At 42.8% G+C, this 17,711-nt stretch overlaps 1 long non-coding RNA gene across 4 annotated transcripts in view; it reads right to left on the bottom strand.

The window, feature by feature from the left end:
* Window positions 1-1,124: 1,124 nt before the first annotated feature.
* LOC310762128 overlaps window positions 1,125-17,711 on the bottom strand; it is a 30,379-nt gene continuing 13,792 nt past the window's right edge. For 3 of the 4 annotated variants that reach the window (XR_014547880.1, XR_014547882.1, XR_014547883.1), the window contains one exon: window positions 1,125-1,446. This is a non-coding gene — a long non-coding RNA (uncharacterized lncRNA). Of the gene's footprint in view, window positions 1,447-14,443; window positions 14,591-17,711 lie in introns of all 4 variants that reach the window. The other variant, XR_014547881.1, reaches the window with a different exon arrangement.

Here is a 17,711-nt window from a genome sequence, read left to right as displayed (position 1 = left end):
TATAGATGGAAGAGGGGAGGTAGCGCCATCACCTGCCCCAGATATTGAAGGGTAGTCCGTTAAAGGATTCTGGGGGGCATGGCCCTGTCTGAAGCCTAAGGAGGTTAGGGCCCAAGGCACACCCCCTAGCAGTGACCCCGGGGGAGTTCCTAGTTGATGTGCATCAGCAGCACTCCCCCTACTGGTGGTTAACCCTTCCCGGACTTCAAGCAGACGGACTGGAGTCAGATGTAGTCAGTTAGGGCCAATGCCTAAGCCAATACTACTCTTCACCTGTAACCAATAAAGTTGTGGCCTTTTTTTAAGCCCATTAACCTTAATAATTGTGTCATGTGTCATTATTTCCACCTGGGGTGGTCGGGAACTCGCCACGCAACATGCTCCCTTATTCCATGCACACAACAGCTTAGTTGAATCCTGCCCATTGAGTCTGACTTTTCACAAATGTCCAATTACATATTTTTTTAAAAAAAAATGGCCTCCATGGGATTGAGTAATCATGCAAAGTCCCCAACCTACAAGCGACAGAATCTCTTTATTGGACTGGGCAGAGGGCACCCATGTTGCTCCACCATCAGGCAAAGTTTATTGGTGATCCATGCATATAGGAACTGAGCTTTGGTGATAGAGCATCATGTGATCATGTAGGTGATGTTTGCACCATTCAGTGACCACTCTAAGGAATCAAGCAGCCTCGAATCCCTTTCTCAATGAAAAAAAATTACCCAAAGCTCCCACCTTTTGGATTTCAATAAAAAGTTTCTTTTTTCTTTTCTTTTTGCAAAACTGCCCCCCACTCCCTCGACCCGCCACCCTGCAGATCAGCACTAATTGGAGGTGACATGAGATATATCCCTTCCTTGGTCCAAATGTCTGGAAAGGAGAGTATCTATTGTGCTTTTATGTTTATGCCTGTCCTAAATAATAAAGGAAAGGGGAGTCTGACAGCTACAACACTATTATCCCAGTGGGAATCCCTTGCAAAGAAGATAGAAGATAAAGCTGTTGTGTTGTTTTTTTTTAAAAAGGCAAGGAATAAAAAGGATAAAACAATACAAGTCTGCAAGACTTTTACTGAATGTTTTTTTTTTCCTTTTTAGTATATTTAATACACTGTGAAGAAAATGCATTCTTGCTGAAGGACATTTCCTAGATCTGGAAATGAGAAATTAAATTGCTCCATGATATTTTGATCATTATCAGGTTGGAGACAGTTGCTAAGGTTTTATACTGAAATATCCATTTCCTACATAATCCCCTCTGTCCTTTCATCTCTTCAAGCAGATCTCTCCTTAGCCTTGTGGCTTCTTCTTTCAGGAAAAAAAAGAGGGGAAGAATTTTGCATTTAGAGTTAAGCTTTAATGGAAGATTTCATCTTCTTCAGAGTTTTCAGAGGCTTCTCCTCCACCCCCACTTACATAACTGTTGGGCATCCTGTTGATGAATCTAGAGAAAAAGCAGAAAGGAGTGGAGGGGTGTGGAACGGAAGAAAAGAGTGACGAATAAAGATGGGTAAAGAGAAGAGGGCTATTAGAGACTGCTCTGGTTCAGTTTGTATTTTGATGCAGACTAAACTAATCCTCATAACCTCAACCACTGCATGCAAGCAATACTAAGTTGGAAAGAGGGCCTCCATAAGTAGAGGCCACCATGGGGACATGGTATATTACAGAACAGCTGCCATGGGCATTTAGCGTAACACAAAATGGCTGCTGTGGGGTTGCAGCATAATCTTCATAGGATGCCGCATCTATTTATTTTTTTAAATATTTTTATTGGATTTTATATTTTCATCATTATCACAAGCATGTATAATACAAAAAACAATATCAAAATCCCCCTCCCACCCATGACTTCTCCCAACTTCATCTTCTGGTTTGATTGTTTTTTTGTTTTTGTTTTTTTGGTACATTTATTTCTTCTGCTTATTTTGTTATTCTTAATATTGCATTCTCTTATTGGAATTTTTTAATATTCTTATCCTTCTCACCTCTTGTTCATAATTTCTATTTTATTTTTCATTCTAAGTGTTTAATCAAACCCTGCTAATGAGTCGATTTCTTTACAATATTTTTGTAAATAACACATAAATGGTTCCCAGTCTATTTTTTTTAAGTCTCTATTGTCTTTATCTCTTAATCTCTCGGTTAGTTTCGCCGTTTCAGCGTACTCCATCATTTTTTGTTGCTGTTCTCCTTGGTTGGTACCTCATCACTTTTCCATCTTTTGGCTAGTAGTATCCTAGCCGCAGTTGTGGCATACATGAAGAGTTTCTTCTTCTCTATAAGATGCTACATCTAAAAGAGCAGAGAAAGAGACGGGACCACAAAATGATGCAAGCACGATGGGGAGAAAGGCACTTAGATCAGGATGTCTGAGTTTTAAGGGAACTGCTATTTATTATTCTACTACTGAAATTGTGCTTGAAGTGGTTTTTGATAAATGGGTGAAACACTTGTTGTTTGGGGGGCATGGAGATGGAGGAGGGCAGCAGGAATTTATTGAGGAGGGAATGCTCACCAGGTACAGGTTTTTATCTGAGCTGGGGGGAAAGAGGACCTTAGAACATTGCCTCTCCTTTGAGGTGGGCTTTTTAAGACCCCAAAGTTCATGATTTGGCTGACTCTCCCCAGCATTTCTAGACGATTCTGGGATAAATTGAGCTAATATAAGGCTGTGTCCTCTTCTGAGAGGTGGTGCAGTTTGGGCCCAATTGAAGAAGTACAGTGGTACCTCAGGTTAAGTACTTAATTCGTTCTGGAGGTACGTTCTTAACCTGAAACTGTTCTTAACCTGAGGTACCACTTTGGCTAATGGGGCCTCCTGCTGCTGCCGTGGCACAATTTCTGTTCTCATCCTGAAGCAAAGTTCTTAACCCAAGGTACTATTTCTGGGTTAGCGGAGTATGTAACCTGAAGCATATGTAACCCGAGGTACCACTGTATATGAATAAGCACCAGAAAAGATAGGGAAGAGGTAGACCTGTTCAGGGAGGGGAGGCCACCAAGAACATATTGTCCAACTCCAACCCCTTGGAATTTGAATTGGCTAGTCCACAAATCCACTAGCTTCCTGTTTTGCTAGAGGCAATTGTGCAAGTTCTATCTCATGTATGACCTGGTCAGTACAATGTATCCTAAATCAAAGGGGAAGATTCCATGGCTTCCCTCAGCCTATTAATTGTTAGTAGATTTTTCTTCCTCCTAACTCAGTGTGAATAATTAAATGGCTCAATCACCAATGCTCATAGGAAGGACTTCTGGATGTACCGATGGCCAGGCTCCGTTCAATTACTTCTAGGGCGAGCTTCCTCACACTTCTACTTTATCATCCTCCTTCAAGGAAGATAATGAGCATTTTTTTTCCACTTTCCCAAAGTATTTAACTTGTCAGCCTAGCATCATTACAACAGTTTTGAGGAGATCAATGGGAGCAAATTAATCTTACTGGTACAGTATAATAAGGTTCAAAGCAATTCTTGCCTTCAGAGGTTTCTCCAAATTATTCTTTTGATGTAATCGCTATTTAGGCCAGTGGCTTGAAGGGACTGATAAGGGAAAATGGTGGATTGCTCTCCCAGTGGTTTGTGCTAAATATTCCTAAATAGAAACAGCTCACTAGGTCAACAAGCATATTTTATAGCTCGGATTATACACTGATACCTTTCGTTAAATAAAAAGCACATTAAATATGACTAGTAAGAGCTAGTAAGAGCTAGTGTGCGCGCACACACACACACACACACACACACACACACAAAATAAGGATGTTTTCTTTCAGGATACTGCTCTTATGAGCCAAATTATTCCATGTTTCCGCCACAACATAAACCATGTACAGTTAACATATGGAAATCACAGGAGGCTCTTTCAGATGTACTACTTATTGTGCATTATTCCTGACTTGTTTGCGGGGAGATTAGATGATGCTGACAGCTTAGTGAGCATTCATTCTGATTTGTTTGTAGGGAGGTTAGATGATGTGGCCTCAATGCAAGGGTTATGCCATACTTTCCAGTGCATCCCCCCTTTCTTTAACACAGTAAATCTGAACTTTGGGGGAAGACCGTTTCTTACACAAAAACCTCCCATTCTTTAGTGGATTGCACCCTGAATTTATGGGTGTGTGGTTGAAACGCACCCAAAAATAGTGGACAGTCTGGAAGTGCTCAAGATTTGGTGAAAATGGCAACTAGCTAAGTGTTGTCTCTTTTTTTTTATGAGACCAGGGAGAAGGACCCTAAGCAATGGTTGTGTAGCAAAACCCTCAAGCCAACCCCATTGGCATTAAGAAATTCACACAGACACAGAATTTTTGTTTAAGGTTATTGGGCAATTTTTTTGGCCACAACTTTATTGATTACAGGAAATGAGAGCGGTATTGGCTTAGGCATTGGCAAAAGACTATCTCTGACTCCTGCCCCCTTTGCAGGAAGTCTGTAAGGGTAAACCACCCAAAGGGAAATTGCTTCAGGGGAACCCGCCTGCATCTCCCCTGGTGTTCCCAGAGGCCTGGCATGGCCCTAGCCCATCAAGCGGACTTCGGACAAGATCCAGGCCCCAGATTCTTTTAACAGAATACCCTTGAAATGGAGGGGCAGGCGATGGGTGACGTCCCCTCCTCCACTCAACAATAAGCCAATGCCTAATCGCCAAACCTTACAAAGTTGTGACAATTGCTAAGAGGTAGGCAAAAACCAAGTGGCCCATGCCAATTCGCCAAATGGAAAAATTCCTACCCGGTCCCCAACCCAAGAAGGGCAACCAACCAAAGTCCAAAGCAAGGCCAAAGGACACTTAAATTAAAGGGAGGGTGGGCGGGTGTTTGGCAGTGTGAAGCAGGTGCTTGGCACACATCGTGCTGCTGCTTTTATACATTCCCCCATGATCACCCATTCAAATTGATTGGGCAATAGCCCTGGGTGATCATGGTGCCACCCTGCATGAGGGTGATGGCTCCACCCACGCCAGGGTGGGGGGGACCGGGTTAGGAGCCTGCCCGCAACCAGGACCATCTATTAAGATGATCCCACCTATTAGTCGTGCTACACATATAGAACTAAGGGAAGCAGAGCAAAGGGTTCTGAAACCTTGATCCTATGAATGGTGTTAATCCATCAGCTCAAACTGGCTGAAACCTTACATTACCTTTGGTGGTTTCTGATTCTACTCGCCACCCACTATTTCTGCTAGGAAAGCACCTTTTAAACCTCATTCTTTCCAAATAAAGATTTCTTTAATGAAGTAGGGTTTGTTGTATGCAAAGTAGGAAAGATAAGATTGTTTCCCAAATTGACGGCCCTGTGCTCAAGCACTCGTGAAATGTTCCCGCTTTGTACCTGGTAATTCAAAGTCTCTGGAAGATCCACTCTTGGAAAAGATAAATTGGAGCTGTTTTGGTTGGGCTAATTGAAATCACCAACCTCCCAGGGATTTGCTTCTCAGCATTTCCCTAGATAAGCCAGGGTGCCACAGCTTTCCATCCACATGTCTCGCTGAAATGCCTTATCTCTTGCATATTCCAATTGTCAATGTCATTAAGGCTTTGCTCATTTCTGGAAAAAACTCGTGCTGGATAAGTAAATCAAAATGCACAAAAAAACCAGGCACTTTAATTACTTCTCCAGGAATGTGCCAACTTTACAAAAGAAGGCAAGGATGCTACAAGATCAACCAAGTATTGGTTTGAGAACTTTCAGGGTGAAGGGATCTCATTTGCAAAGCAAGAGCTGATACAGCAGCAGAGTGACAAAGAGAGTGTGCTCTCTGCTGTGGGAAGAGTGCCCTGTTCAAACCTCTCCTCAGCTGCAAAGGGAGCTCAGTGGACAACAGGGCATTGGCAGAGCACCTGCTTTGAATGCAGAAGGTCCCAGGTTCATTCCCTTGCAGCTCAAGGTTTAGCTGGGAGTATGCACCCAGTCTGAAATACTGGAGAGTGGCTGCTAGTCAAGTGAAGCTTCAATGGTCTCACTGGGTATAAGGCAACTTCCTATGTTCCCACAAGCTACTTGAGGTTGGGGGAAGTGAGCCATTATTCTTCTCTCAGCCTCATTGCTTCCTTCCGTTTTTAGAAAGAGAATAGAAATGTTGATGTACAGGCTTGCTGCAAACATTACCAAGACAATTGCTGCAAAACTCTCCAAAGGTAACTGCACCAAGTTCAAAGTTCTTGTGTAGGCATACAAAGCCCTGAACAACTTGGATCCAAGATACTTTAAGGACCGCCCGACCCAATCACTGAGATCACCCAGAGGCTGATCAATTCCCAAGTTATAGAAGCCCAACAAGCCTCAGTCAGAGGTTGGGCAAATAGTGCTGCTGGTCCCATGCTGCAGAACACTCTGCAAACAGAGATTCTGCAGGCATCCTTGCTTTTGGCTTCCAGGTGTCTCTTGAAGACTTTATTATGCCAGCAGGCCTTTGCAATTCAACATGCATGCCCAGCAGTGCTCTAGAATCTCGTAGAAGGCAAGGAGTTCTGGGTCTGCTCCAGAAATGCTAATGTCTTAGCCTTCATCCGTTGATGCTCATGTGCTCTATTTATGTGCCTCATCACCAGAGGCCTTTCCCATGGAACCCCACTTTCTGAAGTTAGGAAGGGGACGGCAGCCACCGAGTGGAAGTAAATAGAATAGAGGAGCAAGTACTGTTAATTTAGCCTCCCCCTGCTCCACTGTCCCCACTGTCTCTGCTTCTCTGTTGCCTTCTTTTATGGTAAACAAGGGTTCTCTCCCTCCTGTTTACAATCAGCCTTTCTGATTGGTTGCTGTCAAGCTGGCTTGCCGACCCTCCTCAGAGCCAGCTATGCAAAACTGTGTGCCCCATGAGCCTCCATCAATCATTTCTGCTGTATACGTTTGACTTTTCCAAGCAATTTGACAAGGGGAACAGGGAGGAAGAAGTGGATGAAATAAGAAGCATGGTGACAAATAAGCCTGAGTAACTGTAGCTCTTAACTCAAGGCTAGCTAACCTTTCAGGGGGCCAGGAGCTGCATTTGTTCTTGGCAATCAGTTGGCAGCTTTATGCTTATAGCAACTGTGGCTATCCTGACACACACTCGGATGCATACACACCACATGCATGTATACACCATCTTCTGGCTCTTCAGATAATCGGTCCAGTGAATGGGAAGGTGACAACTTCCAATCCCATTGTGGGGCTATGTTTAACTCTTTCTGCCCAGCCCCATGCTGTTGGGAAACAATTTGAGGAAGACCAAGTTAGTCCTGCAGTCCTAGGCGTGGGGGAAACTACAAAAGAAAAATGGCTGCCTGCCCAAATTCTAAATAATCACGGGGCTTGACTCATTTTCTAGTCAAAAGAGCCCCCAGCAGAGTTTAAAACAAAAATATGTGAAGCATTTGCAAATCACAGGAAATATAGGTTGTTAAACTTTGAAATGTCCCAAGAGGAAGCGCTCACAAACGTGCTCCCCTAACTTTAACTGGATGCACCCTTCCATTGCCTGCTAGTGCAAGTAGCTTATATCCTCTTAGCACACACACCCCATAATTGTATTTCATAAATAAATAGCAGATTATCATTTCCACCACGTTCTTATGAACTGCTTCCTATTCAGCAATTTTCATATTGCTGACAAATAACCATCCATCTTATTTTTGAGTGGCCAAATGCCTTTGGCCTGCCCTAACATTTGTCAGTTGACATGCTTTCTAAATGTCTAGTCAATCATTTCTCAGTTAATGTATCTCTATTCTGAAATAATTTATCAAGCTGATCAATCGTGGCAAGTCACTGTGTACCCCAACAATGGGGTGTTCTGTAGATTGTTGTTTGTTCCAATAAAGTGCAAAGGAGATGGTTTTCCAGGGGAGAGCAGCAGGGTAAAGGTAAAACCACTCACACCTGTGCTTTCTAGGCATGGGACAAGCAGAAATGTAGATGAGCCCTAAGCTGAAGTCATTTTAACTTGGAAACAGAATGGTATGGAGTGGGCTATCAGTGGATGGGTCCTATTCTCTTGTACTATTTGGCAATGGATGGAGATGGTACCTTAATAAAGGACCTTATCTGGGCCTGGCACACAGCTAGCACCCACACGGACATGCCTTTAGAACATTTGTCATTGGGCAGGCTGGTGAAAGGTGGTCTCCTGGTGCTCAGGGTTCTTTATTGGTCCAATCTACTTAGGAAGTAAGATCAAAGCTTAGTGATGCTGTAAAAGGGAAATGGTTGTAAGGAGTCAAACGGTATTAATATGCTCAGCATGTCAACCTGTATCCTGTGTTAGCTGTTCTTTATTTTGTAACTGATAGAATCTCAATGAAAAGAAAAAAGGAGGAAGGGAGGGAGGGAGGGAGGAAGGAACGAAACTATGGGGAAAGCATAGCTTTAACTGCTAGTGAAACACACATCCCACCACTGTATCCCGAGGTCTGATTCAGAAATGATAGATTAATAGCTGCATAACAGGATCTCGATGCCTATATATATATATATATATATATATATATATATATAAACACACACAGCCTGGCAAGATATCTAGGTCCCAGCATGATCTTGATGATGAAATACAAAAACCTGCCAAGTTAAATATCAATCTATAATAATTATTTTTTAACACTCTCAATTCCCAGTAAGGTAATACAAGCGATATTCCAACTGCAAACACAATATCTATAAACATATGTCTGTTTGCAAATCTCAGGGTGTTTTATCCTTTCAAATTACTCTGCTGAGTGACAGTAGCTATTTAAACCTGGCTAGAGGGGATTTTTCCCCCCACCCCAGAAGGTACATCAAGTGAGCAGTGTGCTACTTTGTACACTGTGAAGTTCCCAAGGTACTGGTTAGTTTCTTTCCTGGGAAAAAACCCACATATGTATCTTGCTACTGATCATGAAGGAGGAAGTGCCTAACTTCACTTTACAAGGGACTACTGGTATCTATCAACGCATGTCCGTGCCCACATGTAGGGATGAGAGAATTTGTCCATTTTAGTTTCTCTCTGTTGCTCATTTTTTTCAGTCTTAAGTTCAGTTCTCCAGAATTCCACATATTTTTTTACTTTTTACATCCCCATGAAAATTTATCAGTGAATTTCTCCTAATGTACACATCTGTATACAATTCCCCTAATATACAGAAGAACCTGCCCAGTTATTGAGCTCCCTCAATAGGTCCTTCTACCATCTACCTGCTGACCTGAGGCAGATGATGAGCAGCAATCTAATCTTTTCAAGCATAATAATAATAATAATAATAATAATAATAATAATAATAATAATTTATTATTTGTACCCAACCCATCCCCAGTCACTCTGGGCGGATTCCAGGGGAAAAAAATTAGAAATACATTAAAGCTACTCTGGGATGGCTCCTATCTGACAGCAAGCCTTGACATTTGCTCAGGCTATAAAAGACAGAGTCCTTTAATGTTCTATCACTTTGGTCCTTTCCCCCAACCCTCCAGGACAGATTTGGGGGTGCAAAAGCGGCTGTAGAGGGAAGGGAGAATTAGTGAAAAATCACCTCTCTTGCTCTGCTGGTAGGACTCTAAGGTTGCTCCCTCTAGAGAAGTCTAGTTAGTAGGAGCCAAACCTATGACTTTTTTGTCTCCTCAAGGTCTGAGGAAAAACCTAAAACTAAACCCATAACCCTGTGGGAACATTAATCTTGTGGTTACACCAGTCATTTTTTTTAAAAAAAACAACAACAACCAAATACTCACAATTATGGTGGAAATGAGAAATTTGTCTCTCCTTCATGGATTGGCCATATGGGGCTTTTTCCTCCTCTCTGGATTGACCATGTTGGTGATGCTACACCACCAGTGATCACCCCAGCAGCCAGGATGAAATCACAACAATATGGTAGCCAATTAGATCCATTTGCATAATGTTATCACTGGCAGAATGTAATGTCAATGTTTCTTGAATCGCATGGGTGGCCTCATGCTGCCAAGAACCATGCAGTGAGTGGTGTGATGTCACAGTGCTATAAAGCCAATAAGATATGACTTTCTTATTATTACACTGGCGATGACAGTGAAAGTGAAGTATAAGAAAAAGCAAACATTTTCACAGGTAGCAAAAGTGGGTGGCTCTGAACTGGCTCTAGCCTTGATACAGTCTTGGAAGTTTCAACCCACAGGTCTTGTCAGTTCCTCAAAAAAATATAAAAAAAATATGCTTATTCTACATAACACATCCTTCAACTGCTCTAACCAGTGACATTCTTCTATTTTAGCAACTTTTTATTGTGTGTAAGTTCCATTAGAGATGAAATTATGGCTATTATTCTTTACAAAAAAAGGAATCATTTCATGCTTGCTTTAAGCTGCCTCAGAGATATCACTATTCTATATTGCCATTGCAGAATTGCCTATACGTCTGTCTACCCACTGTGACCAATATTTCTGAAAACCTCATTTTTTTGTGTGTGTGATCACGTTATTTTCTGCTTTGACATTTTCTGCTCCCCTTATCTGGATCAGTGTTTTCATGTCAAAATAAATCTTACAATTAAAGCGCACAGCTGGAATGCAGGACAATCGTGTCACCAACAATGAGGGTGACAATGTATAATTTACGCTCTGAGTTTTACACAAGGAAACAAATTGACACTGCGGTAATACTGAAGTGCATAAATGAGTTTCATAATTTTTTCCCGTCAAATCCAACCATTATTATAGCCTTTGCATCTTTTCCTCACTATTTTCCCCCCAGATGAAGTTAAATACAGTTCCCCTTCTTTCATGCACTTGCTGTGAGCAGATTTTTCTTTTTCATTATCGCATTTGGCATTCAAAGTTATTCATTGGAGAACTAATCTTAAATCCATTGAAGCTGGTGGACTTGTGTTGGGGAATAGATTGTATCCTGTGGCTTCTTTTTGAATTATTCAGCTTGCCTAAGATCTTGGCTTGCCGAGCCTTTGACAAACTGGAATGTTGGTCTTCTGCTGCAACCTCAGAAGGATGAGAACTGAATGCTTGGAACTTCTGGAACATCTAAAGCAGGGAGATCAGCAAGCCAGCAGAAGTGACTGGAGAGCAAGTAGAGTGATAGTCAATGACCAACGCCACTGAGTGCAACTGGTGGGCACCAAAGGTGTGTGTGTGTCAGTCAGCATCTAGTGACCACCAGTGGACTGTTTGATGTCATTGGCCTACTTAGGAAACTGCTGCCCACTCTGCAGCCATGCACCTGGACACTGCCAACCCTGTCAATCCTGTCTCTACCACCATACAAAGCTGCTGGTGAAGGTCTGCATCCTGCCATTGAGTTGTCTTTCTCTGGTGGCTATTGTAAGGTAAAGGTAAAGGGACCCCTGACCATTAGGTCCAGTCATGACCGAGTCTGGGGCTGTGGCGCTCATCTTGCTTTATTGGCCAAGGGAGCCAGTGTACAGCTTCCGGGTCATGTGGCCAGCATGACTAAGCCGCTTCTGGCGAAGCAAAGTAGCAACGGAAATGCTGTTTACCTTCCTGCCGGAGTGGTACCTATTTATCTACTTGCACTTTGACGTGCGTTCAGGCTGCTAGGTTGGCAGGAGCAGGAACTGAGCAATGGTAGCTCACCCCATTGCGGGGATTCGAACCGCTGACCTTCTGATTGGCAAGTCCTAGGCTCTGTGGTTTAACCCACAGTGCCACCCACGTCCCTGGTGGCTATTGTACCTTCTTTAAAAGTGAGGAACATGTCCGAGATGACAGGCCAGCTTTTACAAGGTGTGAGTGGAAAGTACGGTGAATGGTCACAGAAATCGGACAGCGAGAAATATTCGAACATAGATACCTTACAGGCCCCCTCTGATACAATGCACCATTGACAACGTTCGTAGAACTGTTGGAAACTTCTGGAGAAGTCCTTTTTTCATACTGCTTTCAGTTCCCTCAACACAGCAACTTGGACGTGTGACATGTTGGAAAATCTGTGCCCTTTCAGTGCAGATTTCAGTTTTGGAAAAAGAAAAAAATCCAGTGGAGCCAGATCGAGAGAATATGGAGGTGGGACAACTCAGTAACCTCAGTAGTGATTTCACGTGGAATATGCAATTCTTCCGATGATCCTGCATCAATAACTCAGGAATTCTATATTGGCCGCTGTTCTGCTCATCGATGGTCTACTAGACCAAGGGTCATCTTTGATGGTTTGCCGTCCTTCACAGAAACACTTAAATCACTCATACACTGTCTTTCGAGTTACAGCTTCATCTCCATACACAATTGTAAGCATTTTGTGGGTTTCCTATGCTGATTGTATGTTCAAATATTTTTGCTGTCCAATTTATGTGACCATTCACTGAATTTTCTGGTCACACCTTGTAAGTGCCAGAGGCAATCCTGAGTCTCTGTTGAGTGCAATGGCATGATGCGCACATTTTCAAGCACCTGTTTATCTGGGTGCAATTGCATGTTGCACGTCACATGGGGCTGCCATTTTAGGCAACAGCTCTGTATTAACTTGCCTGCTGCCCTTCTGTAATATCTAGTCCCCTGTGTCTTTCTCTACTCTCACTCCACATCATGGACTGCCTCTGGGACCAGAGCACGCCAGGCACTACTGCCTTCCACTGCCTCCCGCAGTTTGGTCAAACTCATGTTGGTAGCTTCAAGAACACTGTCCAACCATCTCGTCCTTTGCCAACAAAGGTCTGTATAGTTAAAGCTATGGTTTTCCCAGTAGTGATGTATGGAAGTGAGAGCTGGACCATAAAGAAGGCTGATCGTCGAAGAATTGATGCTTTTGAATTATGGTGCTGGAGGAGCCTCTTGAGAGTCCCATGGACTGCAAGAAGATCAAACCTATCAATTCTGAAGGAAATCAGCCGTGAGTGCTCACTGGAAGGACAGATCGTGAAGCCGAGGTTCCAATACTTTGGCCACCTCATGAGAAGAGAAGACTCCCTAGAAAAGACCCTGATGTTGGGAAAGATTGAGGGCACAAGGAGAAGGGGATGACAGAGGACAAGATGGTTGGACAGTGTTCTCGAAGCTACCAGCATGAGTTTGACTAAACTGCGGGAGGCAGTGGAAGACAGGAGTGCCTGGCATGCTCTGGTCCATGGGGTCACGAAGAGTCAGACACGACTAAACAACAACAACAACAAATAAACAATATTATTGCCATAAGACATATTTTTATAACTTACTATATTCTGTATAAACTCTTTCCAAATGTCAATATGTTTGTCCAAACAATGCCTGCACCTATAAGCAGTCTGTTCGTATTTTGCGAGTGCTGTCATGTCATCAATCCATTGATTAAAGGGGATCATATCTTTATTCTTCCAAATCATCAATACCAGACTTTTGGCCACCATTAGGACATGTATAATCCACTTTTGTTGTCCAGTTGTCAGCTTCCATACAATAGGTATATAATTCAGAAGAATGTTTTCCTCTGAAAAAATTTGGTTCCCCATCCTTCATATACACACCTACAAAATGCTCATTTAAATACACCCTAGCTAAAGAAGCAAGGCAAACCTTTTCTGTAATGGTTTTCAGCAACTAGGCTTTGCAACATGAACATTCATGTCAGGATTATCATCTTAATCATTCATCCCTATGCATGTTATGAAAAGTGACTGCCAGTTCATCAGAGGATTGCCCCAAGGGTTAAGCTGTGAGAAGAACCCCCTTGATGCGCCACACATCTATCTATTACCCTTTCGTTTCACACCCTTAAGCACCGAGTGAACTTTTGATGTGTTGCCATGCCTGCTTTGGTTTCTAAATAGGTAAGAGAAGCATTTTGTTTTTCTGCGCTTTTTAACCTGTCTTACAGGTAAACTTGTATGTTGTATGTTTGGTTTTCTGAGTCAGCAGTCATGCAGATATCCTTATCTGAATAGCTCTGTTCCGACAAGGGCCGAGCCAAAAGAGTGATGCATTTTGGTCAATAGCTCCCCTTCCTTGGTTGATTTTTCAGTTTGGTTCTAAAAGTGACCTGCATGTTGACCTGTTGAAAGTGGCAGTGTTAATGATCCAGAAACAATTGTTCACTATCAACGAGCCTTGTTTGCTCTTCAAGGAGCCATAAGGTAGCCAATGATGGTTTGTTTTGCAGCCTTGTGGCATCATCAAAATCACCACATGGTCCCTGATCGGCAGGGATAATGTAATGAAGAAAAACAAGCCCTAACAAATGGGGTAAAAAAGAGCACCAGAACAGCAGAAGGCTGGAGGAGTTATCGCTGTGAACTGGCCATGAAAAAAAGGCGAATATTCTCAGAGGCAGAAATTCAAGAGGCCCAAACCGCATTGTTGCTGCACCATGGCAACCATGGGAGAGGCTGGAGAATGGGAGTATGCATGGAAACCCCTAACTAAATGCACAGTAACTGTTGCTGTACCTACTTTGGCTAAAAAAAATGTTTCACCCCTGGTGTATAGTGTGCTCAGAGCTTGCAAGTCCTCCTGGCTTGTGGCTTTTGAAGACATTTTTCTCCAGGCCACGAATGGAGCCCTTACCAGAAGAAACATGACAGCAGGCCTTGAGGATCTATGAGCCTCGGATATGGCAGAGGCTTGCTGGGGCTGAGGGGATCAGAGAGTGCTGTTCTGTGCAATGCCCTCCAATGTTGAACTGGATGATGTTACTGTGGATGCAGCAGACATCTTGAAAGAAAGGATGGATTAAATGAATTACAGAGCTCTCATGCAAATACGACATCTCTAGCTACTAGACCAGCTTTCAGTACTGAATTTATGTTGGAAAGGAATCAAAAGATTTCCTTGTTTCCATTAGAAAGCAATATTTCAATGTGATGTTTTCAGATCAGAAGGCACATGGCTGCAAAGATGGACCATTTCCAGTATAGAGAGGATGTAAACAAACGGCAGATGAATAAAAAGAAAATAAATTTGACTTTCTACAAATTGTTTAAAGGAGCAAGTTATCGGGCAAAGATTATATTCATCAGACCATTTATTTATTTTAAAAGCCTTATTCCTGGAAATTAGAGTTCCTTTTTTACTAACATCTCAAAAGACAATGGAATGAAAGCTTAATTCAAGGTATAACACAGACAGACACAAGCAACCTCAAAATGGCATTACATCTGTCCTAAACTGATAACAACCAGGATGTTCAGAATAAAGACAGGGATTGGGCTTTAATCTCCCACACTGTGTTCCAGAAAAGCAAGCAAACATTATTTGAAATCTGTGTCTGTTGAAAGGGTTTCCTCCTCGAAATGAACAACTGGTAACAACATATATTGGAAAAGGGCAAAACAATAAAGCCATGGAGGCAGAGGAAGGAAAGGAACAACAAGGGGTGCGTGTGACAAAATGGGCATAACACTGGTACTAAGATATGTTTATAGAATTTATTTCCTAGGGAGGTCTGTTTCTCCCTCTAGTTCCAATGATCAGGTTGAATGGTGTTGCTTATGAAGCCAGAACAGCACCACTCATACCCAAGAAACAGACATCAGTGGACTTGGGGAAACAGCAAAGTTTACAGAAGAATGGCAAAAATGGGGAAACCCTTGCTGGGCTGGGGGGCAGGACCACTAAAAGAGCTCAGTGTGGACGAAGCATGCTCAGTGGGCATAGAATGCTGACTCAAGAGTGAAAATGGAAAAACACGGAGAGGGAATGGAAGGGAATCCTGAGGATAAACACTCCAGACAGCAGCATATTGTTGCAGATCCTACATATCAATGAAAGCCACCATGGCATAATGCTTAGAGTGTTGGACTAGGACCTGGGAAACTAGGGTTCGAATCCCCACTCATCCATGAAGCTCATTGGGTGACCTTGGGCTAATTACCATCTCTTAGCCTAGCCTAGCTCAAAGGGTTGTTGTGAGGATCAAATGGGGAGGATAAATGTGGTATATATATATATGGAATAAACCAGTGCTTTTTTCTAAAAAAAAATAATAAAAATGTTTAGGGGTACTCTCATTCTCCTACTCATATTGAAATACTGCCCCTCAATGAGGCCAAACTTAGATTCACAAAATGTTCAGGGGTATGCGTAGCCCTGTGTCCCCCCCAGGAAAAAAAATCACTGGAATAAACAAATAAATATCAGAGCCATTCTCCCTTGGCTTTTAGGAGACTGACAAAACCTCTCTTGGTTCCAAAGGCTCCTGAAGGAGATAGTTGAGGTCTGACCCAGCTGATGACAATGGACAGAGGTTAAAGCCAAACTACATGTTCGGAAATTAAGACAATGCTTGTCTGTTACAAAGTGGCCATTTGCAAGGGCAAAACAGGAGATGGCAGATACTGTACATATTGTCCAAGCCTCTCACTGCCTGCAGCTTTAGTCTTGCGCTGCCCTCTCCCCTCCAGCAATGTTCCCAACATGTGCTACTGGTGGAAGACCAAAGGAGAAGGCACTGCTGTGAAGAAATTCTAATGTAGTCATACTCATTGATGTCAGTGGTTTACTATGGATAAAAGTAGACTATCACACTGTATGTTATTGTACAGGTGTACTATACTTTGTAGGGGGGTTCTACTAGACCAGTGGTGGGGAATGTGTGGCTCTCCAAAAATTGTTGGACTACAACTCCCATGCTGGTGGGGGCTGGTTGGAGTTGGAGCCCAACAACATCTGACTCTCCACTGCTGTACGAAACTCATATTGCCAGGTTACACTAGTGCCACATCTGTGAACCTTGGAAGTGTATCAGCAACTTATGGAAGGCAGAGTAGACTGCCAGAGCAAAGTGCTAATGTGTGGCCTGAGAACTTGGACTTTCCTTACAGTTCCAAAGCTTGGTTGTTTCTTTATGTTTACCCTAGGCTCTCCACTAAACGTCAAAGGCAACAGGATCCAGCTGGAGTTAAGTCTGTGCAATGCAGACCTTGAAGGAAGCAAAAGCTTGCAATCTGTGGACTAAAATTAGCATTCACTAGGCAGACCAGAACCATATAAATGTATATGTATGCTATAAGATAGTAAAGAAAAGAGAACGCAGGAAGATTTAAAAAAAACTACATCCACAGCAAAGTTCATTTATGGTTAATTTTTCTTTTGAGTTCATATTGGTAGTGGAAGGAGGGAAATCTGGGTCAGGGAGTTCCACTCACTTGCAAAGAGAAGCAGCAGCCACTCTGTATAAAGGACTATAGCATTTTTAAAGAAAAAATCTGATACAAAGATATTGAAGCCAAGGATCTAAAATCTAGTATAGATAAATGTATTATTTGGTATAGTCAAAGTTTTATAGGGGACGCGGGTGGCGCTGTGGGTTAAACCACAGAGCCTAGGACTTGCCGATCAGAAGGTCAGCGGTTTGAATCCCCGTGATGGGGTGAGCTCCTGTTGCTCGGTCCCTGCTCCTGCCAACCTAGCAGTTTGAAAGCACGTCAAGTGCAAATAGATCAATAGGTAGCGCTCCGGCGCGGAGGTAAACAGCGTTTCCGTGCACTGCTCTGGTTTGCCAGAAGTGGCTTAGTCATGCTGGCCACATGACCCGGAAGCTGTACGCAGGCTCCCTCGGCCAATAAAATGAGATGAGCTCCGCAACCCCAGAGTTGGTCACGACTGCACCTAATGGTCAGGGGTCCCTTTACTTTTACCAAAGTTTTATAACAACAAACTTACATTTTATTCACCACAAAATCCTTTCTTCATTGTTTGCACATCCCATTTTTCCTCCAGTGAGAACAAAATAAACACCTAAACATGGTGTCTCTTTCCAAATGTTTAGGCCATGTGCCTATTACCTCACCTATTTTGTTAGCCACTCTGAGCATATCTCTGAGCATATCTTTGG

This window comes from Podarcis filfolensis (assembly GCF_964270895.1).
Source record: "Podarcis filfolensis genome assembly, chromosome: 5".
In the NCBI taxonomy this organism is placed as follows: domain Eukaryota; kingdom Metazoa; phylum Chordata; class Lepidosauria; order Squamata; family Lacertidae; genus Podarcis; species Podarcis filfolensis.
This window is presented reverse-complemented; position numbering and strand designations above follow the sequence as displayed.